Here is a 24,532-nt window from a genome sequence, read left to right as displayed (position 1 = left end):
TGCAGGATAACAGCAAAACATTTGAAGGTTAAAAACTGCCCCTCGTGTACATGAGTGATAAAATCTAGAAGTCAATGGAATGTGGTGAGAGTCAGTTACAGGGAAAATTAAAGGAGGAATTGGATTCCTTTTCGAGCAGGTATTGTACAATAAAACTAGAGGCTAGTTTTGGTGAAAAGTCTGTTCAAACTAAAAATGCTCAAATTTATTATTTGGATTACAGAAGTGTGGTGAGATTTGAAGGACGCGAGAAACAAACGAGATAGAATAATTTTGAACTCAATAGATCTTAAGAAGCAGAAATGCATCTCAGCTAAAGGGAACATTGGTCACCATGAATCTGAAGTTCATGGTAGTGTCTGACATTTAATTTTATTGTAATGAATTGAATTAAATATCGCACATTATGTGTGGTGGGCAGCTGATCCAACACCATCTGTTTTGTATAATGAGTGAATTTCTAACCCATCTTTGACTTGTCTGATAGTTGTTTTGAGTCACTAGTGCTGGGATTTTTAAAGTAGATATTTATCCTATGCTTTGCGCCAGGATTCTATAAAAGTAGTAAAAACACAAAGCTGGAGAAATTCAGCAGGTCAATCAATGTACCTTATCTTCTTTCTTTCTTTGGCTTGGCTTCGCGGACGAAGATTTATGGAGGGGGTAAAAGTCCACGTCAGCTGCAGGCTCGTTTGTGGCTGACAAGTCCGATGCGGGACAGGCAGACACGGTTGCAGCGGTTGCAGGGGAAAATTGGTTGGTTGGGGTTGGGTGTTGGGTTTTTCCTCCTTTGCCTTTTGTCAGTGAGGTGGGCTCTGCAGTCTTCTTCAAAGGAGGTTGCTGCCCGCCAAACTGTGAGGCGCCAAGATGCACGGTTTGAGGCGATATCAGCCCACTGGCGGTGGTCAATGTGGCAGGCACCAAGAGATTTCTTTAGACAGTCTTTGTACCTCTTCTTTGGTGCACCTCTGTCACGGTGGCCAGTGGAGAGCTCGCCATAAAAACACGATCTTGGGAAGGCGATGGTCCTCCATTCTGGAGACGTGACCTACCCAGCGTAGTTGGATCTTCAGCAGCGTGCTTTTATATAGCAAAGATAAAGATACATAACCAACATTTTGGGCTTGAGACCTGCTGAGTTTCACCAGCATCGTGGTTTGACTTCAGTAACAACGCCTGCAGACATTTATGTTTTACTTCTATAAAAAGCAGATGGGATTTCAAGATGTTTAAAAAATAATGAGTTGAGCAGAGTTAGTGTGGGTTTTTGAACATAAATTATGTTTGTCTAATCTTCTGGAGTGTATATAGTCTTGTAGATGAGGGGGAATCAGTTGGGGTTATGGTATTTTTTAGCAAGTGTTTGATAAGGTCTTTCACAGGAAACTGGTGAAAACGATTGGAGCATATGGAATTGGAGTGAAATACCGTACCCAGTGTGCATTGTTTACAGAAAGAAACAAAGAGTAAAGATAGATGGGCCTTCACAAATTGGCAGGCCAAGGCTATTTATTTTCTGCAGGGATTAATACTTGCACCTCATTACCCATATAAGTAAGTGGAATCTGATTAATGCTGAGGACACGAAGAGACTTCAAGAAGATCTATGCAAGCTCAAGGAATGTGGCAGACTCTGAGTTTATCCACTTCAGTAAAAAAAAACCAGGAACGTAAAAAAAACAGAAGAGGGCTATGGACTAGGTGCATGTCAGTGGGATTAGGCAGAAAAATGGTTTGGCACAGACTGGAAGGGCGCCATAGAAGAATGCCATAGGTGTTCTATAGTTAGTAAGGGATAACTTAAGGTGGCATGTGAGGGAAACAAAAGGTTGAGAACCACTGGCTTATAACTCAAGCCTCCTGTCTCAGCAACATCCTTGTGAATCTTTCTTGCACCCTTTCCAGCTTAATGTCATCATATAGCTGGGTAACCAGAGCTACACACAGTACCCCAGGTGTGGCCTCACCAGCAACTTGTCCAGTTGTAACAGGCAATTGTTGGTGCAGCAGGCAATTAGGAAGGCCAATGGTATGCTGGCCTCTTTTGCTGAATGATTAAAGGAGAAGAATCAAGTTGTCCTACCACATTTTAGAGAGCATTTCTATAATAATGCTACATCTCAAAATTAAAAATAAAAAAAAACCAGTTAAAATAAAAGGTAAGGTCTTCCAATAGCCATTGGTAAGTAAAGGAATCGATACTGTATGAAGGCAGACTACTGAAAGAAGTGAAAGCACCGGGATTGTGGTGCATGACTCCTCAATATTGAGTGTCCGAGGCTTTGATGGGTAGAATATGTTAGGTGATTCTCTTTTTTTGAAATATGGATGTTTATTCATGCTCAAACAATTAATCAAGTACAAACTTCCATTATTCACAATTTAAGACCACAGAAAATTTGCATAATGAACTGCATTATTTACATCAATTGCCTCCTCTCATTACTTTTTCTCAATTATCTTTTTCTTCAATTTTTCAACTGAAGAGTCATACTATTGTTTTACACAGTCTAATCTCGTTGATGGCACTATGTAATCAGATTTTAAATTCAAGATGTGACTTGGTATGAAGCATTTCAGTATGGAGCAGTAGGGACTATGGGGAGAGCTGAATGAGGTTTCCAAAATTACAAAGGGCATAGTTAGAGTGTTTGGGAAGTGATTTTTTTTTTATCCCTCACAGAGTTATCTAAAGCTACAAGGCATAGGTTTTTTAAATTTTTTATTTTTTTTAAATTTTTCACACTATGAACCATATTAATCAAAATACACACAAACATTTCCCTCTTGAATATACACAGTGTCATTTTCTCCCCTTTTGGCCCCTCCCTTCCCTCCCTCCCTCCTTCCCACCCCCCTCCCTACCCACTAAACGTTCAACATATACAATACAATAAACCCATTAAAAAATGTAATCACACAATGAAAATAAACAAGAAAATTGTGTCATCGACTTTTACACACTGGGTCAGTTCATTTCGTCTTCTCATTCTATCATTTTAGGGGGTGGGGGTCCGCGGTAGGCCCTCTCTGTTGTGTTCCATGTATTTTTTTTAAATGATATGTTATTTTTTCCAATGGAATACATTTATTCATTTCCACGTACCATTGCTGTACTCTCAGGCTCTCTTCTGATTTCCGAGTTGACATTATAGATTTTTTTTGCTACAGCTAAGGCTATCATAATAAATCTTTTTTGCATTTCATCCAGTTTGAGGCCTAATTCTTTACTTCTTATAAAAGCAAAAAGCAAAAAAAAGCAAAAAAGCAAATTGGGTAAATATGGGGAATATAGAGATTGCAAAAGGTGTAGTTTTAAGGCTTTTGAAGAATATAAAGGTGGATAAGTCTCCAGGACCAGACAGGATCTTCCCCAGGACATTGAAGAGGTGAAGGAGGAAATAGCAGAGGCTCTGGTGGTAATTTTCCAAATGTCATTAGATATGGGGATAGTGCCGGAGGATTGGCGCATTGCGCATGTGGTTCCGTTATTTAAAAAGGGTTCAAGGAGGAAGCCTGGCAACTATCGGCCTGTAAGTTTGACGTCTGTGGTAGGTAAATTAATGGAGAAAATTCTTAGAGATAGTACTTATAAACATCTGGATAGACAGGGTCTGATCAGGAGCACTCAACATGGATTTGTGGGAGGAAGGTCATGTTTGACCAATCTGATTGAATTTTTTGAAGAGGTGACTAGGAATGCGGATGAGGGTAGCGCAGTGGATGTTGTCTATATGGACTTCAGTAAGGCCTTCGATAAGGTACCACATGGAAGGTTAGTTAGGAAGGTGCAGTCTTTAGGTATAAATTTTGAGATAGTCAAATGGATTGAACATTGGCTGAAAGGGAGAGGCCAGAGAGTGGTAGTGGATAATCGTCTGTCAGGTTGGAGGCCAGTGACCAGTGGTGTGCCTCAAGGATCTGTATTGGGCCCATTGTTGTTCGTTATATACATTAATGATCTAGATGATGGGGTGGTGAATTGGATTAGTAAATATGCAGACGATACTAAGATAGGTGGAATAGTGGATAATGAAGAAGGTTTTCAAGGATTGCAGAGGGATTTGGGCTGCTTAGAAAAGTGGGCTGAAAAATGGCAGATGGAATTTAATGCTGATAAGTGTGAGGTGCTTCATTTTGGTAAGAAGAATCAGAATAGGACATACGTGGTAAATGGGAGAGCATTGAGGAATACAGAAGAGCAGAAAGATTTAGGAGTAATGGTACATCGTTCCCTGAAGGTAGAAACTCACGTGAATAGGGTGGTGAAGAAGGCTTTTAGTATGCTGGCCTTTATCAATCATTGCATGGAATATAGGAGTTGGGAGGTGATGTTGAGATTGTATAAGACGTTGGTGCGGCCTAATTTGGAGTTCTGTGTGCAGTTCTGGTCGCCTAATTATAGGAAGGATATAAACAGAGTGGAGAGAGTGCAGAGAAGGTTTACCAGAATGTTACCTGGGTTTAAGCATCTAGAGTATAGGGAGAGATTGGACAGATTAGGTCTTTATTCTTTGGAGCGTAGAAGGTTGAGAGGGGATTTGATAGAAGTATTTAAGATTATGAAAGGGATAGACAGAGTGGATGTGGATAGACTATTTCCGTTAAGAGGAGGAAAGATTAAAACAAGAGGACATGAGTTAAGAATTAAGGGGGAGAGGTTTAGAGGTAACATGAATGGGAACTTCTTTACTCAGAGAGTGGTAGCCGTGTGGAATGAGCTTCCGGGAGAAATAGTGGCGGCGGAGTCAATTGTATTATTTAAGAAAAGGTTGGACAGGTATATGGATGAGATGAAGATGGAGGGTTATGGGCATTGTTCAGGGAGGTGGGACTAGAAAGGGGTGTTTGGCTCGGTGCGGACTAGAAGGGCCTAATGGCCTGTTTCCGTTCTGTAATTGTTATGTTATGTTATATTACTTAGAAGCAAGATCTCTGGATTTTTTGGTATGTTGCTGTGATAGTACAGATTTATCACCAATGTATATAGTGTATATAGTTACAGTATCTAGACTGTGCTTACAGCGATTGGCTGAGAGCTTAGCCACGCCTACTGTCTGGGCCTTAAAGGGTTGTGTCCCTAGCCAGGTCGGATCATTCCGGACTGGTCGGCCACATGTGAAGAGCTCCTGTCTTTTGCTAATAAAAGCCTTGGTTTGGATCAACAAGTCTTTGGTTCTTTCGACGAGCTCCACATTTGCTTTTTTGTGATTTTATTTAATACCTGATTTAGATCTTCCCAAAACTTTTTCACTTTCTCACATGCCCAGATTGCATGTACTGTTGTGATGTTAGGTGATTCTTTAAACAGTAGGTGATTGTCCATTCAGAGAAGGGGTATTGTGCTATTAATCGAACTTCCTCTTGTGATAGTGGATTCAGGGAAGGAGAGTGGTTGCATATCATTAAGTTTTAAGATGGATATGAATAAGGAAAAGTCTAGAGCTCAGGGAAAGTGCTAATTTGGAGGATAAGGCAAACTGAAACATTATTAGCCAGAGTTATGGAGAGTAGATTTGGAGCAGCTATTATTAAGTTGACATCTGCCATGTGGAAGTCATTTAAAGACCAGCTGCTCAGAATTCTGGACTGGCACGTTTCAATGAAAAAGAAAGACAAGGATGGCAAGATTTTGGATGACCAGAGATATTGAAAATTTAGTTAAAACTTTTAATTTAAATTTTTAATAAAAAAAATATAGACATACAGCACTGTATCAGTCCCTCCCGGCCCACAAGCTCAGACTGCCCAATTACACCCAATTGACCTAATTACACCCAATTGACCTACAGCCTTGGTACATTTTGAAGGGTGGGAGAAAACCCAAGCAGACATGGGGAGAATGTACAAACTCCTTACAGACAGCGACAGATTTGAACCTGGGTCCCTGGCGCTGCAACAGCATTGCACTAACTGTTTGCCGCAAAAGGAAACAAATGTAAAGTTTAGAAGGTTGCAGTAAGACAGAATACTTAAGAAATGTAAAGGAAGCAGGAGAGAATGGGGAGTCAGGAAGGCTAAAAGGGGCCATTAAATGTCCTTGGAGAGTCAGATTAAGAAAAATCCCAAAGCATGTTTACATACATTAAAAACAAAAGGGAGCAAGGGAGAGGATAGGGCCACTGAAGAATAAAGGAGGGAATTAATGCCTGAAGCCAGAAGAAGTGGGCAAATACTGTGCAAAAACTTTCTTTCACTTCACTCAGGAGAAGGATGTGGAGGATAGTCAGATCAGGGAGGCATATGTTGAAAAGCCTGGATAGTGTAGGTGTGGCAAGGTTGTTTCCCATGATAGAGGAGTCAAGGTCAAGTGGGCACAACTTCAGGATTGAAGGCTGGCTGTTTAAAGCAGTGAAAATTAAAAAGGAGAAATTTCTTTAGCCAAACAGTGGTGAACCTCTGGAATTTGCTGCCATGGGCAGGTGCAGAGGCCAGGTTTTTGGGTCTATTAAAGGCTGATTAGTCAGGGTATCAAAGAAAAGGCAGGCGTGTGGGAGAATAGCTCATGATGGAATGGCAGAGCAGACTTGATGGGTAAATGGCTTATTTCTGCTTCTGAATATATCTTGTATTCTAAGGCAGCTTGATATCAAGAAGGAGAAAGTGGAGGTCCCTTGAAGGATATTAGCATGGATAAATCTCCAGCGCTGTTTTGGACCTATCCCAAGTTTTTGAGAGAGGACTTCACTGTGGCCTTGATGGAAATGGAGATCTCCGTATCCACTCAAGCCACGAAAGAGATACCCGAGGACTGGGGAGTAGCCAATGTTCCTTTATTTAAGAAGAGCAAAAGAGATAATCAAGAAAATTATAGGCCTTGTGTCATTGTGATGTTTCTGCAGGGGATTCTTAAGGTTAATATTTGCATGCATTAAGAAAATGTGCTCATTAGGGATATTCAGTATGATTTTATGCAGGACAGGTCATGTCTTATGAACTTTTTTTTGTTTTTTTTTGAGGAGGGCAGAGATGATTGATGAGGGTAGGTCATTCATAGGCTTTAGCAAGGCCTTTGTCAAGATCTCTCATGGCAAACTGATCCAGAAGACAAGTGAGAGGCAGAGTAACTTTGTAGATTGGATTCAAAATAGATGTGGCCACAGAATATAAAGGGTAGGGGTGGATGGGTGTTTTTTGCACTAGAAATGGTCTTCTGTAGTGATCAATGTGACCTTTGTTATTTGTAATGTTTGTACAAATTGGGGTGGCACAGTTAGCGTAGCAGTTAGTGCAATGCTGTCACAGAGCCAGAAACCTGGGTTTGAATCCTTCACTGTCTGTAAGGAGGATGTATGCTCTCCCTGAGTCTGCATGGGTTTCCTCAGAGTTCTCCAGTTTCCTCCCATCCTTCAAAGCATACCAGGGGGTGGGGGGGGGGGGTGGATTCTAGGTTAAGTGGGCGGCAGGGGCTTGTGGGCTAGAAGGGACCATTTTCATGCTGGATATCTAAATAAAAATTATTTGGGAAAATGTAGATGGGAATGCAGGGAGGATGTTTCTCTTAGCTGAAGATTCTGGAAGCAGGACTATCAGACCCAAAATATGGAAGAGCTGGCATTACTGAAATGAGGAGAAATTTCTTCCTGCAGTGGATCTTTGGCATTCTCAGCTCTAGTGACTTGGTCATTGATTGCATTCAAAGTAGCATTTAATTAAGGAACAAACCATGAAAATGGTGCTTGTGTATTTGTGCTGGAAGATCAGCCACAATCTTGTCGAATGGTAGGAAGAAGTTGAATGGTATATTCCAGCTCCGACTTCTTATGTTTTTTTTATATATCTTGACAGTTCTGACTTTGGGAAATTTTGAAACAGTACAGAAGAGGAAACAGTCGACCTTTCTCCTCTCAAGCGAAATCTAAGCAGCTGCAACAATGCAGAGGGTATTTTTGGAAACAGCATGCCCCATTCATGTAATATTTGACATTGAAGGATCTAGGACAATGAGCGAGTATAAGAGGGAAATAATATTTTGATCAATCCTGAACATAGTGACACTCAGGACCCTGTGACTTGCTAACTATATTTAGTATATTTGAAACTTAAGAGTGAATTTGTTGTAAAGAGCAATTAAGATGATGGGATTTTTGGCATGTAATGCCGAAAGGCCCCCTTTTGAAATTCACATTTTAATGAGGCTGTTAACAGTCTGCAACATTCTATAGGTTTCACAGCTTTGAATGATTTTTAGGGGTTACCCTCTGTTGACTTGTATTACTGTTTTTCTGACTAAGAGTTGACAGAAATAATCAGATCTGCAAGGAAACCAAAGCCTCGCAGAATTTTACTGAAAGCGCGTTGCCAGAGGAGCAAACCTAAGTGCTGAACAAAAACATTTATTTATCCTTTGAAATATTGCTATTTATTTCAAGGTTAAAAGTTGACATTTTTGTCTTCTTTACCTAATTGTCTGCAATTTTTTGTTTTGTCCATCTATTTTTTCCCCAGAAGGACAGGCAAAGAAGAACAATGGTCAAATGTATTACTGGTGTGTCCAGTGGATTCAAATCAATATAAGTCAAGTTTATTGTCATCTGATTGTACAAGTACTACCCATGAAATAGCGTTCTCCAGTTCTTGGTGCAAAATGTGCAAACACACAATATGTGTACAGACAAATGATACAGATGCAGGTCAAGTACTTGGTATTCATCCATGCAAATAAATAGATATTATTTCATGAATATGACAGTGTAGAGCTCGTTGAAAGAACCAAAGACTTGTTGATCCAAACCAAGGCTTTTATTAGCAAAAGACAGGAGCTCTTCACAGGTGGCTGACCAGTCCGGAATGATCTGACCTGGCTAGGGACACAACCCTTTAAGGCCCAGACAGTAGGTGTGGCTAAGCTCTCAGCCAATCGCTGTAAGCACAGTCATTACACTCTAGATACTGTAACTATATACATTGGTGATAGGTCTGTACTATCACAGACAGTCTCGAATGGATAGTGTGAGCAGTTCCTTTGGTTGTTCAGCCTGGTGGTACTGGCTCTGATCCTCCTGTATCTCTTTCCCAATGGGAGCAGCTTGAAGATGCTGTGTGCAGGGTGGAAGGGGGTCCTCAATGATTTTGTGTGCCCTCTTCAGACAACAATCCTGGTAGATCATGTCAATGGTGGGGACAGGAGACTCTGCCATTATAATAGTCCTATGGTTTGAGCTCCGATCCATTTCTCTGCAACAACTGTTCCACACTGTGATGCAGCCGGCCAGGATGCTCTCGATAGAGCTTCTGTAGAAGGATGACATGATGGTGGCCGGTAGCCTTGCCCGCTTCAGTCTTCTCAGGAAGTGCAGTTGCTGTTGTGCCTTCATGACAAGAGAGGATGTATTTTACTGTCTGTCCATGATAGGTCACTAGTTAAGTGGACTTCAAGGAACTTGGTGCTCTCTACATTCTCCACCACAGAGTCTCTGGTCCTCCTGAAGTCTATGATCATCTTCTTCATCTTGTCCACATTGAGACTTGGGTTGTTATTCTTGGACCATTTCACAAGATTTTTCCACCTCTTCTCTGTTATGAAACTCATCGTTGTTGCTGGTGAGGCCAATGACTGTTGTGCCATCTGCAAACTTCATGATACTGTGGGAGCTGGATCTGGTGATGCAGTCGTGGGTCAATATTGTGGACAGGAGCGGGCTGAGCACACAGCCCTGTGGTGCACCAATTCTCAGTGTGACGGTACTTCAATGCTCTAGCAAGCTGTGCCAAGACTGCAGCAAGCCTGGTGCTTCATTCTTTTAGCCTGCCCTGAACAGATTTTAAAAATGGACGGCATTGTCTGAATCTGTTTTCACAAGGGATTATAACTATATCCCTATATGGACTGGCTGACAGCATATCATAATGTCTGTATGGAATCAGTTTAATAGCTGTAGTGCTTGCAGAGGTGTTGTCAATTGTGAAGACAGATAGCTGCTTGGTGTGGTGCCATTTGCAAAGTGCTACTTGACCCTTGAGTTCCTCCAGCAGATTTGTTTTTGCTGCAGATTCCAGCATCTTCAGTTTCAAGTGTCTCCTCAGCTCTCGGGCATTTATGATCCCACGTGAAAAAGGACTTTCTCCTTGTTTACTTATTAAATAGAAAATCACTCATTGTGAATACCTGGAATCTATTTCAACATGGTATATTTCAGCAAGATCATCTTTTACTTCTTTAAATTCCACTGGGCACAGATCCAACCTGTTCAATCTTCCATCAAAAGATGACTTTCCCTTCTCAAGAATCAACCTGGTGAATCTTCTCTGAATGGTCTCCATTGTAAGTACTCTCATAAAAGATGGAGATCAAAGTTGTCTCAGGTGTGGTATTATCAATATCCTACACAGTTGTAGCAAGGTTTTCCAACTTTTATGCTCTATCCTCTGTGACCAAGCTCGTGCAGTCAAGTAGAAATCCAATTATTCACCATCTGACTATTTAGGAATCTTGAAGAATCAGCATTTGGTTCACTTTCTTGCCTCCTTCTGACTCACTGGCCCTGGATCTCACACTCCCCTCCTTGTCACTGGGATCCTAATTCACATGCTCCTTTTCAATCTGTTGGAGCTCTGGTTCCTGTGCTTCCTCCCACTCATCAGGGACCCTGTTCCTGCACTATCTATTTACTCACTGGAGATCCAGTTTCCTTGTTCCCCTTCCACTGACTGGGGCCTAAGCTGCCTAGCTCCCTTTCCACTCACCTGGACTCTGTCCTGTGTTTCCATTCCACTCACTGGCCCCCAGTTCCTGAGCTCCCATTCATTTACTGAGAACCCACTACCTGTGTTCCCTTCACCTCGCCAGACCTCCAGTTCTCTTTCAACTGACCAGGATTCTCTTTCGTCTCACTTTAAACATTTGGTTCCTATTATCACTAGGTTGAATCTTTTAAAAAAAAGTGAACTGAAAACCTGGTCTGGAAAATTTGTTAACATGGCACCACCAACGCGCGGAGTGTGTTGGATAATTGGAGTTTTACTCTGTTCCTCTACTGCTTTTGGACTTTCTTTAATCTGACACACCAAGGATATTTCATGGCCCCTTTTAGCCCTGTTTCCTCCTACTTCCTTTAAATTTCTTAAGCATTCAGACTTTCTACAACCTCCTAAACCTTGCATATGCTTCCTTTGTGGCATGTTTAGCGGAACAGTGTCAGCAACTGGGGTTCAAATCCGGCACTGTCTGTAAGAAGTTTGTCCGTTCTTCCTGCATCTTTGTGGGTTTCCTCTGGGTGCTTTGATTTCCTCCCACTCTTCAAAATGTACTGACATTGTAGGGTAATTAGGAGTAATTGGTCAAAATATAAAACAAGGTTGTAAAATTGATGACAACATTTTGAAAGTTCTCATCAGATTTTCCCTTCAGGACAAAACAAAAATCATGTCGGAGGACAGGGAAGGAGCTCCCCAGGCACATCCTCCATCCCCAGCACAGATGGACAATCGGTTTGTTACTGGTGGTCTACAATAGTTCTCCAGTTTTCTCCCACCCTCCAAAATGTACGGGGTTGTCCTTAATTGGTGTAATTGGGTGGCACAGGTGTCAAGGGCTGGAATCAGCTTCCACAGTGTCAAAAATAAAATAAAAGTTATTGTATATTTTGGCATATGTCAAGTCATAAAATCGTAAAAAATCTCTCAAAAATGGGGGTCGATGTGTAATGCCAGATATACTCCTGAGACATTAAAATCAGCTCAAAAACCGCTCCATGCTGATTTGGCATATAAGTTGACCCTTGAAAAACTGATCTGGTGTATAAATCAACCTACGAAAAACCATTAAAAAAACCTGGTCACAACAATTTTTATTGAAAACAACAACAGATTTGGAACACTTCAAAATCACTATTTTGAGGCAAAGATGGCAACAAACTCATCCATACTCTCACTGTTTAAACCATCATCATATAGGTCCCAGTCTGTATCTGATGAGGCATCTTCAGCTTCATTGTCAGAATCCCATAATAAAACATCTTCCGTGCCATCAATTACACGAAAGATACCGCACATTTTAAACAATCTTATTCCTGTCTCTAACTTTGTCCCATGCCTTGAACATGAAGTTACACAGCACATCAAGTAATGCAGCACACATTGCCCTGTCTTTTGTAAATCATTTTTCTGCATTGGCATGTATTCCATTCCTCTTGCACATGGTCTTTGAATGGCTTCAAGCAGACATCAAGAGGTTGCAATATAGATGTCAAACCACCCTGGACAACCACCATGTAAGTATTATGTAGTGTTAATCTACTTAAGTGGCTACAAAACATATCCCAAACCAACAAACTCTGTTCTTTGCATAAGCCACTTGGCTGCCTCTACCACATGTTGTCTATCCATAGTTTTACACCATTTTCATCCATCCACCCATCCTTGTTTATGAAAATGTATAGAAATACTTTCAGGGAATTTTATTTTAAGTTTAATTTTGTGTTTGAAGATTTCCACGCATCTTAACTTTGTACCGTCGGCCATGCACGATAACACCACAGTAAACCTGGTCCTTTCGTGGCCTGTACTTCTGGTTTGCAGTTTTAACACCTTTCCATTCCACTGTTCTATTGCCTATCATGTCAAAATTCATGGGGGCTATGTCCATATTTGCCAATGCAAACTAATGATTTTGCCAGTTCTGTATAAGCTCTTGAAAATATACAACTTTATGATCAAGATTTTTTGGTAGTTTCTGAGCAATTTTTGTTTTTTTTCGTAATACCAGATTTTTCCTGTTCATGAAGTGCTTGCACCAGCCTACTGTAGCCTCAAAATCTTGACTGAAGTCTGGCTGTGACTTTGCCTACCGCAGTGCAAATGTTCTTGTTTTATTTTGGGTGATCATGTAGCAATTATTGGCTCTGTTCATGTACCCATTCGTCAACATGATTTTCCAACTCTGGCCAAGAAGTGATTCCTCTTCTCATTGAACATTGCCTTTTTGGTATTTTTCTTAAAGTCTCTTCTTTCTTCCTCCAATCTCTTACCAACTTCTCGTATACATCAAATTTTCTTGCAGCAGCGCAGCTGTTGGTTTTCTGGGCCATTTCTATCATTTTTACTTTAAAACTCCCTTCATACTTTTGTCATTTTTATGTAACCTCCATGATAACAATCACCTCCAGTCATCACTCAGCAGATTAAGCATTGCAAATTTTGGGGGTCAACTTGTACACCAACAAATGTCCAATATCTCAGGTATCGTGATTTTTGGGGGGTAGACTTTTAAGCCTGATGCATGATAAAACCCTTAAAATAAGGTTGAAAAAGGGGGAGGGGCGACCGACTTATCTGCTGCTCGACTTGTACACTGAAATATATGGTAAGTGTAAAAAATTTAAAGGAATATCTGAGGTGAAGTTTAGGTGAAAAATAGTTGAGAAACTCTTCTGCAAGTTTGAATTATTAAAAAAAATGTGCTTGAAAATATTGTTTTCTGGGTAGAAGCACCATACACTAGTTAACTTAACCAATCAGAATGTATGGCAAACACAGACAATCAGGTCCAGGTGAACTGCTTCAATCATTGATCTCCTTTTGGGGCTGATTTCAATGCCGATGGTTTGAGCTTAACCTGATGAATTGTATTGCCATCCAGGGATGAGAATCCATTTCATTCACAATAGCTTCAGAATTTTAAAATAGACGCTGAACCCTGAAAATAGGCGGAAGCTGGAAGCTAGAAATTAACCATTGCCTGGTTCTAGTGAGGCAATGCATGTGCACAGATGGCAGATATTTACAGACATTTTCTTGGAGAGGCCTGGAGAAAAACTTGGCATGCCAGCTGGAGTCTTGATGGGACACTGGGCCAAAACCCAGAGCTGTGCTTGATAGAAGGATATTCAAAACTTTATTTGTTGGCAATATGGAATCTCCATGGTCACTGTGACCCATGTAATGTGCTGCACAATTCCATTGAATTCAATCGTATCTCAACAAGAATCTGTCACTCAAATAACCATTGCAAATGCTGGTATGTAAGAACAAATTATAACCATTAGACCCTTGTTTGCAATACTCCCAATGATATCATTCAGTGGTGGCATTCCTACTGCAAACTTCTGTGAAATCTCTTCGAGGGATGTCTCCTTTGCTCTCAGAAGTGAATTGTGTGAGATTCTCTTTCACTGTCCTCATCTGTAATCATAGCTGCTCTCATTATGGCCATGTACTCACCCAGACTCGCTTTCACAGCTGTTGGGCCCTTCCTGCCTTCTCTGTTCATTACCTCCTGCCTGTGGGACTGTGCTCCTCCTCTGCTCCTCCCCACAAGCCATTTTATTCCAGCACCAGTCGACATTTTCCTCATACTTTGATCAAGAGCTCAAGGCCAAAACATTGGCTATGAATCTTGATTTTTGCTCTATAAAGTATACTGTTTGATCTGCTGAGTTTCTCCATCATTGTGTTTTTGCCATTCCTAGCCTGTTGATTGCTTTCTATGTTCCTGACATTAGGCTTAGGCTTTTTGTGGAATATCATTGCGTCCTAGAATGTGGCCCTCTTTTTAAATAAAAGGGGTGGAGTGCAGGTAGTGGTGTACACATTTTGTAGGTATGCATATTAACTCTGCAGCTGGCATTTAATGTAGGAAATAGGCTGAGAATTGGGGTGATAGACAGCTTGATCAACTGAATACTGTCCAACCATTTCTTGAATATTATGATTTACAATGCAGGTTGCCAGCTAAAGGGGTTGACTACTTGGCCATGAATCACCAGTAGATCATGTACAATTGTGAAACTGAACACATCAAATTAAGATAGACTTCAAATGATTGTGGTCTCATCCTTTGCACCTGAAAGGAATAAGAAACCACCTTTAATTCAACTTTTGGGATCTGTCTTTAGAACTTAATTTAACCCTATTTCTCCTGGATTTAAAAGCTTTGATGCAAAAACAATAAAAGGCATTTTTGTTTTGAAATAAATGGAGACTTATTGAAAATTCTTTCATTTACTCTGGTTAAAAAAAGTACAGGATAGTAGAAAATGCAGCAATGACGTTAAAGATCTAATCCCAGGAGGGAATTGCTGCATCTGTTTAAACACATTGTTGTTTTTGAAGGACAACTATCATTGAAGAAGACAATATATGAACATACCTTTCCGTATAGACTTAGCAAGTTGGAAATAATTTTATTTTCTGTCAACTGATCCCTTTAAAATATGCCCAGGTAATCAACTCATTTATAATAAAAAGTGCTTCCCTTTAATTTTGGATCATTCCCAATACATCAGGATGTTCCAAATCTATGAAGAGAAAGTTGGGCAGAATATAAGAGAAATTTGCATTCTACACTTTCTTTGCCAGTATCCTTGGAGAGGGACCCGATTAGTGGCGGGGGGGAGAGGGGAGAATAAAAATGTGTTGAATTCAACTCATTTAAATGCTTGAAATCTGGACAAAAAAGGTAATTTACAGCTCATGTGTTGGACTGAAGCCAAATGACTATAAAATAGATACAGGGTTAGATTTTCAATGACTTTCTAATAATAAACAGAACTCATTTTTCAGAACCCCCTTCCTCAAAAGCCTCTGCCCACACCACAAACCTTTTGCTGAAACTGGGGATATGCAAAGAATGATTACTTCACTCTACCACAGGATCCTGTCACTAACAATCAGTGCTGAGAACATCTCTCTATAGAGGTGAGATTCACCGATGGTGGGGATAAATCCTTTCATTTGTCTTCTTAAAGGGGCATAGTTAGCATAATGTTATTACAGTGCCAACGACCGGCACTGATTAGAATCCGGTGCCGTCTGTAAGAACTTTCTACCTTCTCCTTGTGACCTGTGTGGGTTTTCTAGTTTCATCACACCTGAAAAAGCTTAGCGAGTTTGTCAGCTAATGGATGTAATTGACAGCATGGGGCCCAATGGGCTTCTACCAAGATGTATGGTTAAAAAAAAACTTCCAACAGAACTTAAAACCTTTTTCCTTCTCCTTTTCATCCCTGCCTTTTGTATCATAACCAAGAGCGGAAGCACTGAGGAATTTCTATAACCTTCCTTTCATTATTGATGAAATCTTTCCAGTACTTTATTTCTCTCCCAGCTGAGATAATCCAAGCTACAGTATTGGTTATATAATGTTCATGTGTTCAATTTGACAACACCATGCAATTTCATTTAAGAGCATCGGAATATGTATCAAGTGAAATTTGTTCAAATTGCTTTGGATGGAAAATGTATTGGTATAACTTGGAAGTCAGATATTTGGGAATTGATAGATGGCATGCAGAAGTTCAGAGTTGTATTCCACTTGAATTACAATTTAAGAGATAAATATCATACATTTTGTGAAATATGGAGCCCATATTTACAAATTGTTATTAAAATTTAAATGAATTTTGAACATTCCCTTTCTCTTATAGGTCTCCGAGTGTGTGTGTGTGTGTGTGTGTGTGTGTGTGTGTGTGTGTGTGTGTGTGTGTGTGTGTGTGTGTGTGTGTGTGTGTGTGTGTGTGTGTGTGTGTGTGTGTGTGTGTGTGTGTGTGCGTGCGTGTGTGTGTGTGTGTTTTTTTTTACATGTATATAGAAAGTGAAGTGCTTCTGTTGTGGTTTTCTTGTCCCTTTTTCTCTTTCTTTTTAGTTTCTAGAGGGTTGGGGAGAAGGGATTTAGAGGAGGCTTTTTCTTTCTTATTTTATACAAAATACCACATGTATTTGGATTAAGTTTGAAATATTGTGAAATGTTAAGTGGTTTTATATTAAACAAAATATTTAAAAAAAACATCAGATATGGGTTGGAGTACAAGGAGCACCTAGTGCAAGTTCATAAGAAGCATTTTAATACACAAATGTGATGGAGAAATTCAGCAGGAGATGGCTGCATTCTTTATGACAAAGAATTCTACGTGACCTGCTGAGTTTCTCCTGCACTTTTGCGTATTAAACTGCACCGTAGACTTTCTTGTTTAACTTCATAAGGAGTATGCTGCCTCTATTTTACTAAGTTTCATTATTTGTGTTTAACTACTGAAATATTTTGGACGTAAATTATCAAAATCCCTGAGCCTGATTTCTGATGTGATCAGGTTCATTTCTACAATCACAAGTTTATCATCTGAAATTTGCGACAATAAAGAGTTGATATTTTCTATTCATTTGTGACGGTTGATGCACAGAAGGTTAACTCTTCTTTGATTCAATGAAAGTGACATCCCTGTTAATTAATTAGCCAACTGACTGACTCCATTTAGTCCAGTAAATCAACATTTGTTAACAAATTAGTCAATGTTTTTCTGAAACAATTGTTTGTAGTAATTTATTTCAAATTAAGTTCCATAAAGTGATGGTAGAAGATTCCATGATGTCCCAATAAATGATGGGGAAATAGATTCCAACAATCTGTTGCCAAGCTTGCTACAAATAATTATAGCTTACTTTGAAAATAATTTTGGCCAAGGCTCAAGGTAGACATTTCCTCTGAGAGAAACCTACTGAACAAACTAAACCTTCCCTGCTTTGTACCATGGATCCCAAGCCTCATGACTTTCTGAATGAGTCTACCATCAGGGACCTTGTCAAATGCTATATTAAAATCCATATACTCTATATCTACCAACTTATCTTCATCATTTTCTTTTCTTACTTCCTCAAAAAGACTCAATTAGGCTTGTGAGGCATGTCCTGCCCCTCACAAAGCAGTGCTGGCTATCCCTGAGAAGACTATGCTCTCTCAATGCTCACAAATCCTGTCCCTAAGAATCCTCTCCAATAATTTGCCCACCAACTATGTCAGACTCACTGGTCGATAATTCTCAGGATTCTCCCTATCACATTTGTCATTCTCCAATCCTCTTACCTCTGCTGTGGCCCAAACCCCAGCAATCTCTTTCCTCGCTTCCTGTATATTTCGTCCCATCCTAGGGACATACCAATCTAATGTTTTTAAGAAGATCTTGCACTTCCTCCTCCTTAACTTCAACATGCTCCAGTACATAAGCTTTTTCTGTACTGACCTCACTTGGACCAAAGTTGCTCTCTCTGATGAACACTGAGCAAAGTATTAGCTTAGGATCTCCCCTACCTCCTTTGCTTCCAGGCAGATGTTGCCTCCTTTATCCTTAAGCAGCCCTACCTTCACAGATGCATGGAACACCGTAGGGTTTTCCTTAATTCTACTTGCCAAGGCCTTCTCATGCCCCCTTCTAGCTCTCCTCAGTTCATTTTTTGCTACCATCTAATTTTCATGAGCCCTTCCTGACTTTTGCCTCCAGAACCTTCTCTATGTTTCCTTCTTTCTTAACTCATCTCTTTTGTCTCTTTTTCCCTTATCCTCCCATCTTTTCCCTGTCTCAGTGGGACAAACATCCAGAATCCCTACAATTGGTCCATAAATATCCTCCACATTACTTCTGTCCTTTGTGTGTGAGTGTGATCCCTGCTATGACTTCCCTCATGAGTAAATAAATACCTGTGGCGACGCATTCAATGTGCTGGCTGTGTCTTTCTTGGCTGTGGTCAACTCTACCCTAGTGTAGGATTAAGCTGCTTTCAGACTTATGACTTCTTGGCCCTCCGAACTTGATCTCCACATCACAGCAAGCAGCCGAATTTGGCAGAGTGAAGGAGGGCTCCACCTTGGGCTCAGCGGGCTGTAGGCTTTATGCTATGCTGTGGGCACCAGCAACTTTCAACAACCAGGGAATCAGGTCCAGGGCACGAGGAGGAGCCATATGAGGGCTCAATGTCAGGGGGCAGCGGAAGGAGATGGAGTGGTCATTTTGCCACTCTGTCTTTTTCTTTTTCTCCTTTTTTTGCAAAATGGCGACCCTTTGAATGGCATGCAAAAAAATAAAGCTTTTCACTTCATTTCAGTACATGACAATAATACATATATGTAAACATATACATACGTGGCAGTACAGTACAATGCTAGCATCCTGGTTTTGAATCCACCACTGTCTGCAAGGAGTTTGTATGGTCACCCCATGACCTGTGTCCATTGTCTCCGGTTCCTCCATCCTCCAAATGTAGGGGTTGGTTGGTTGATGGGGAAGTAAGGGTCTGAAGATGGATGTAAATTGAGCAATGTAATCTTGATTTGTGTTGTTGGGCTACCTCAGCTGAGCTAGGAAATTTCCACTAGCCTGGGGTTTCCTGGACCATGTGACTCGTGAGAACAATCCCGGAGAAAAGGAGGACACAGCTTATGTGACCGGTTTGCGAAATGACGCTATCTGTGGATAACAGTATGTAGCTTAATGCTGAGTGGGTAATGCTTGTCATATGGAAGAAAACTGTTTTGGATTGGTTAAGTCAGATAGTGATGGGTTATATAAATTTTTATACTTGTATGTTTAGGAAGATTCTTGACCCTCTATAGGGGTGATGAACTTGCTGCAGGCCTGTGTTCAAAGAAATTGACAGAAGGAGAGTCTAAACCCTTCATTCCTCAAGGAGAGTAGACTGCCGATTGAGATTTCACCCCAGAACCTGGACTGAGGATCCAAACTGATTCTCCACTGTAAGTGGGCAGCAAGGGTGTCATGGGCTGGAACACTCTTCTACTGTATTGTATCATTAAAATTAAGATTAAATTAAATCTAACACTTCTTTTGACAGACTTCCAAATGGATACCAGGGAGACACAGCTGTGACTGTTTGAAACCCACTTCATGCAGGTTAGCTCCAAGTCACAGTGAACACTGTTTTGCTGGCACGGATTGATTTCCAAAAAAACTTAAACTGGAACTAATGATATTATTGAGAAGTAGAGTCTAGGCTGCAAACAGGCCCTTTGGCCTCCTGTGGTCATGCCAGCCATCAGCCATCTCTCCATACCATTCCCATTTCCCAGCACTTGGCCCAGAACCTTCAAGGGCATGGCACTTCAGGTGCTAAATTAATACTTCTTAAATATTGCAGAATCCTTGCCTCCACCACCCACTCAAGACAGTGCTTTCATGATTTCAAATATCCTATAGGTGAAAAGACACCTTCCTCAAATCCACCAAATCTCCTCTGACACTGCAGTTCTGGTTACAATACTGTAGAAAGGGTAGACTTGCACTGGAGAGAGTGATTTTGAGATCCTTAGAGATGTTATTTAGGATGGAACATTTCATGTATGAGGGGAGATTTAAAAATATTTGGAGCAGAGAAGGCTGAGAGGGTACCTGGCTGAGGTATATACCATGTTATGAGAGATAGGATCAACTTTTACCCATAGACTAATATATTGAAAATAAAGTGTGTACTGTGTCCAGAGGACTTCAAAATCTAGCAGCAATAGATATGCACCATGACAAATGGTTACTTAAATAATCTTTGAACATAAAAATAGAATCACACTTTAAATAATATCTATTGACTCACTTCACCTACTTAACCCCACCCCCCCTTTCTAATTCTAAGTGCACGTGTGTGTAATATGTGTTCAGCAAAGTTCTTTGGTTCACAGTCTCTCTCACAGAGTGAGAGAGTGAGAGAGTGACAGAGTGAGAGATTTTCTTGTTCCAGGACATCCACACTGATTCCTTTTTGATTACCCACTCCAGTGTCTTGCTGACAAAATTTGCCCCCTTCAGGGTTCTCCAGATGATTACCTCTTTCTTTCCGGTCACAGCAGAGTTCCTTTCTGTTTCTCCTATTCCAAGGGAAACACTGGACAGCCAGTCCTCTCCTTTGACCAGGTCGTCTTCCAAAGCTTGCCAGCTTGTCCCTCTGGAACTGATCTCTCTCTGCCTCTCTCTCTCTCTCTCTCCCTCTCTCTCTCTCTCTCTCTCTCTCTCTCCTTCCAACTCTGAGAGCAAAGCCTGTTTTTTTTTCCTCCTCTCTGCCTGCAAAGATCACAAGGCCTTCCAGACAGCAAGTTCTGTTTTCCAGACAAAGCTGCTACTGCCTGTTGTAACATTTGTTGCCTTTTGCAAATGACAGTCCACCATGAGTTCTGAGCACTCTTGCAAAGACTCCTACAAAGATTCTGTGTTTTTAAGTATTTGTGTGTGACCTATTCTAACAAACCCTTCCCAACTTATCTCCCAAACACCTCTATATACTCTGTCACGGTACCTAATCAGGAAGTTAATGAAGTAACTGTTATGTCTGGTAGCAGAGTTTAGCTAAGCCACTACTGTGGTTATGCTACTGAGTAAGATTTTTAAAAATGTATAGTTAATAGTATTTATCCACTTGAATGATCAAAGGAGATGCAATCTGCAGGAGAACATTCATTATCACTCTCTTTTATAAAGAATGAGAATTGTCCAGTTGGTAAATATTTTTCTTTGATTAACTGCAAGTGTCTTAGGAATCTTTGAATATGCTCGGGATGTTTTGTTAGGCAATACACACATTTTTAAAGCAGTTTTTTATGAATGAGAGAGGAATGAATGAACCACGTGATGTAGCGGGCGAGTTCATACATGCTCGGGTTTGCTCCTGGTGCTCTCGCCCTTAATTTCTCCAAAGACTACAATTATTTACTCCAGACCCTTGGGTCCAAGTATCCTTTAGCCCACAGCTATCTGGAAAAACAGACAACAGGACCTCAAGTGATGGATTATGAGTTCCTTTCTTCTAATCGCCCCATTAACACTTTGACAGTTCACTGTTTAATGCCTTTCTTCGTCAGACATATTCTAAAATATTTGAAACAAATCTCAAGTTATTTACTTACAATATATACCAGCCCTACATGTCTCCCTGTTTCTCCCCCATCACCTTTCCCATGGCTCCAGTGGCTTATTGGGTGCTAACGTTACAGATGCCCTTGTGACAAAGAAGTCAGAACTGGAGAGAGCGAGGAAATGTCCTTCTCAGATCAGGTTACACCTTCTGAGACCACTGGCAGCATCTAAGCTCCTGTTTTGCACGCTTTACACCGACATGACCTGCCGAGAGGCACTTAGGGTAGCTGCTGTGAATAGAACATAATCAGGGTGTACCCCACAGTATTGTATATAATACAGGTTCAGCTGACCATAGTGTGTGGCAGAATTGTGGGATAGTGCATAATACTAATGCAAACATTGTTACAAGAGAGAATCTGGGAATCCGACTGATTTGCAGTGTCTTCAAGATTGAACCATCATTGAAGCTCGCCCACACAGCACACAAGAGCCTTGTGCTACATTAAAGAATCCCTCTTGGACCTCGTTCATATTTTCAACAACCTTCACATCCCGAGGCATCTGACAAGTGAAGACCAATCAATGTTACTATGTAGGAAGAGCAACAGGCAACTTTCACAGCAAGATCCATGAAAAGTTGAGCTAAATGAGAAAGACAAGTTATCTGAGTGATGTTAGTTGAGGGATGTCACATAAAAGACTTTTGGGATTATAATTTGCATATATTCTCTTCTATCGGTCTTCTTATACTCATACCAGTAAAATAATGTCCCCTTTACTTTGTTGTAACAAATCTTTTTCTGTAACTCTGCATTCATACCATATTTTTAACTGCTGTACCATGTAAGGGCTGACAAGAAGGACAGCTCACAAAACAAATTTCTCATTGTACCTCTTGAATTTGAACTAGAAATCTTAGGGCAGTCATTTCAATCCAATTTGCTGACAAGATTAAACCAGTGCTGGTCTGTGCATGAATTGTCTTTCCGTTCAAATCCATATAACCATGGAACACCACATCACAGAAACAGGCCATTCAGCCCATCTACTCCATGCTGAATTATCTCATTGACCTGCACCCAGATTATGTCCAAGTCAAGTTTAATGTCATCTGATTGTACAAGTACAGCCCAATGAAACAGCATCCCTCCATTTGCCTCCCATCCATGTATCCATCCAAATGTTTCATAAATGTCAAATTCACCACTTCAGCTGCCAGCTCGTTCCACACTCTTGGCATTCTCTGCATGAAGATAAATCCCCTTAACGTTCCCTTTTAACATTTCACCTTTCTCCCTAAACCCATGCTTTCTTGCACTTGTACTCATTGGGGGGAAAAACACCTGTTTAATTTACTCTATCTACACCCCTCATCATTTTGTATACTTATCAAATCTCTCCTCATCCTATGACACTTCAGGGAATAAATTGCTAACCTATTTAACCTTCCCCTAGAATTCAGCTCCTCGAGTGCCGGCAACATCCCTGTAAATCTTCTCTGCACTCTTTCAATCTTATTGATACCTTTCAATCTTTGCCCACAGGAATTGGTCATGGTCATCTTTCCCTGAGTGACCCATATGAGGTGTTGTGATGGTAATAACAATTCAACCTTCTCACCAATGACTCAAAACCAAATGATCTTTATTCAGATTTAACACCGCCTGTTAAACAGGACAGCAGAGCACAGACAACAGACTCCTGGATTAAATCTGAAGAGCTATCTTGAGATAAAAGATGGGTGCAGAAACTTGCATCTGCCTGCCTCTCTAATACTCGAAGAAGCTTGTTTACTTTTAGATAAGAAATTTTGGATGAAAACTCAGTGTCAATCGAATATTTCAAAAATAAATCTTGGCAAAGATTTCTGTGATAATTTTCATCAACTATTTTGGGGTAAAACATGAAGATATGAGAACAATATCTGCAGAATTTTGTGCACAAGTGCCATATTTGTCATTGAGCTGTCTTTAATAACTGCACCACAACTTATTTAATAATTCATATGCTGAATATATAAATTCCTGTGGGCATTCCAGTGACAAAAATACATTTTGTGTCTTTATTATCATATTTGGAAGGAATCTAATTTATCATCTGATTATTTTTTTTGGTTTTATCTGATCTGTATTCTCGACTTATGAAGGAAATAAAAAGAAGCAAGGCTTTTGGAAACAAGGTGGAATTTCAGTGCCCCTCTTTATGGGCAGTCAGGACCAAGCACAGTTTCTGAGGGTCATTTCGATGTGTTAAGATAACTGAAACTGCTTTTGCTAAGATGAGAGGAGGAAGTCGATAGGAATGAAGGCCAAAGAGGTAGGTCTGAAATGAGAATGCAGTGTAAAGGAACAAATGAAAGGATTTGCAGAAGTCATAAGGGTGGCAGAAATGGTATCTGCCAAGGGTGGAGAGTTACTGGAGTGGCAAATTTTCTCCTGGTAGGTGTGATAGGGCTGCTTTGTTGGCATAGTGGTTAATGCAATCCTTTTACTGCACCAGCATTCGCGACCAAAGTTCAAGTCCCGCGCTGTCTGTAAGAAGTTTGTACGTTCTCCCAGTGACTGCATGGGTTTTACCAAGGTATTCTGGTTTCCTCCCACCCTTCAAAACGTACCTGGGGGTGTAGGTTAATAGGGTGTAAATTACATGGCGTGGAGTGGTGGGCCACAATGGCCTGATACTGTGCTGTATGTCTAACTTTTAATTAAAAAAAACCTAAAATTATTTCCATGATGGGAACTCAGGCAGATCTGTGAAGATCCAGTATTTTCCTGAGTCAGGAAATATTTGCATGTTCTAAGGGTCTGGTGACCTCAGGATTCTTTACATCTCAAGGGCAACTCTATTCTGTAATGAAGCAAATGCTGAGGCATCATGGGAACAACTAGTTTAATTGTTGATGGTCAGACCCCAGAAGATTGTGAGAGTTCTATTTTATTCCTCCATCAGGGTATTTATAGCCT

The sequence above is a fragment of the Narcine bancroftii genome, chromosome 2, assembly GCF_036971445.1.
Source record: "Narcine bancroftii isolate sNarBan1 chromosome 2, sNarBan1.hap1, whole genome shotgun sequence".
NCBI lineage: Eukaryota > Metazoa > Chordata > Chondrichthyes > Torpediniformes > Narcinidae > Narcine > Narcine bancroftii.
Note: the sequence above shows the minus strand (reverse complement) of the source record.